Genomic DNA, 2,265 nt, shown 5'->3' on the forward strand with positions numbered 1-2,265 from the left:
GGAAAGCAGGTGTGTCAGGTGCGCTAAAAAAGGATGCGTCAGACAAGAGCGACTTTATTTGAAAAACAAATATTTAATAGTCAATGTAAGTAAACATATTCGACGAACTTTGTTTATTCGTGCATGAGCATTATTACAGTGAATATTTGAAAACTTTTCCCCCAGTTTTGGCCAAAACTCGTAAAATTTGGATGACCTAAAGATGATCCAATACATTATCTTATCTGACAATTAATTTAAATATTATCATGAATATGAATTGTCATTTTGTTATTGTCATAAATTATGTTATCTTGTTATTGTCATAAATTATGTTTTTGTTTAAAAGGTCCAAGGGAAGAGACAAATTAACGAATACCCTAAACACCTCTCTCTCTTTTTTCTCTCTCTCTCTCTCTCCCCCTCTCTCTCTCTCGATAAATGGCATGTAAAATGCCTCCTTCCCCAAAGGCAACAAAGGCTAATTCTTACAATCCTCACAAATAGTTAAAGTAGTTCAAATAAACGACAGCAAAGTGTGACCAATGTGACAGTTGTGACAATTGTTGTGCCATGATTGTGTTATCGCCTTGGTGGCAGCAACCCTGCCCATCTCAGCAGACACATGAAGATTTAAACTATCAAATCACAGGCAACTTTGGATGATAATGATAAAAATTTAAAACTGTTCAATTTCTGCACAATAACCTGAAAGAGAAACTGAGAGCTTTGTCCATCTCAGCAGACACATGCATGAAGATTTAAACTTTCAAATAACAGGCAACTTTGGATGATAATGATAAAAATTTAAAACTGTTCAATTTCTGCACAATAACCTGAAAGAGAAACTGAGAGCTTTGGTCCCAACCAGAAGGATATAAAGATATACACTGACCAACTTTAATCAGATCTTAAAACTGTTTTTATTTTTTCTTTTGTAAACTCTCATACCTGCTTCTTCCATTCCTTGAAAGTAAATAAATCTGGGAACCAACATATTTCTTACTGCATTACCCTACATTTTTAATATTCCTAATAAGATATTATTTTGTAAGTGCAAAATCTTCAAAGTTTTCATTTTTTAATTATCATTTTTTATTTTCATTGATCTTCATGCTATGCATGCACTACTTTACATGAAGCATCAACTGAGTTAACTTGGACCTTTTAGGGCATCATCGACCAGATAGTGTCAGTACAGGAAGGCTTAAATCAGACAAAATGGCACAGTGACAAGTTAATCACATCAGGACAAACAGATAATCTCTCCTATTCACCCCAAATGATTGGTCGCCAAATCCTCCATCACGGAGGCTCGGTCACGCAGGCTCTCCAAACTGTCAAGGGTGGAGTGATTTACTTTAATGAATCTATTGCTTTATATGCTTATCCTTCTGGTATATATCTTAAGGTATGTGATTATTAGCCACACCGAGTGCCTTTTGCAAAGTGGTTATTAGGCCACTGTAGGCCGAGTGGGGTGAGGCAGTGTATATTTTTAAATGGTATTTTACTTTCATTTTCTTCTTTTTTTTTTTCATCATCTAAGCATCATTCTTCTTTCTTCTTTCAGGCTATCTTGTCGCTCTTTATAGAACTTGTGATTATTTATTATTTTCAGCTCTAAGATATGTTTTTCTGTGTTTTTTGGCAATGTTCATCTCTCTCTCTCTCTCTCTCTCTCTCTCTCTCTCTCTCTCTCTCTCTCTCCTGTTTGTCTTGTGTATGTCTGTACTTTTTAACTGGAATTATATATGAATAAAACCACAATCAATTCCACTCAAAGTACCAATGGACTTTCTAAGACATCCACTTACTTACTCAGGTCATAATAAACCCATACCCTTGATAGAATATCTCATACTCATACAGTATTTAACTGAACAGTGCAGGTGGCCTCAGGGCAAGCTGTCAGCCCCTCACTTTTGTATTACACATAATTGTTGTTAAACAGAAACACAGTGATGCTCAGCTATTTTTAGAAGAATTTTGACCAGAATAAAAAAAGTGATCGAAAAGTACATGCCAATTTCAACAGCCCTGTATCCATGGATGGGGGGGGGGGGGGGGGGGGGGGGGGGGGGGGGGGGGGGGGAGTTTAAGCAAACTGCCTTTTTTACTGAGAAAAGGTCTGGGTAAAATTTGATTTTATGGCACATTGAGGTTTCATGGTAAATGATCCACTTTTGCAGAAAAGGAACCCCCTCTTTAAAATTGCTGGTTATGAGCCTGCTTTAAGGAGCTTCAGCTTTAAAAAAATAAGTACTAGTGTTTGTATTTGTTTCT

This window comes from Lingula anatina, chromosome 8 (genome assembly GCF_051362555.1).
Source record: "Lingula anatina isolate TDL-2025a chromosome 8, LinAna3.0, whole genome shotgun sequence".
NCBI classification, from domain to species: domain Eukaryota; kingdom Metazoa; phylum Brachiopoda; class Lingulata; order Lingulida; family Lingulidae; genus Lingula; species Lingula anatina.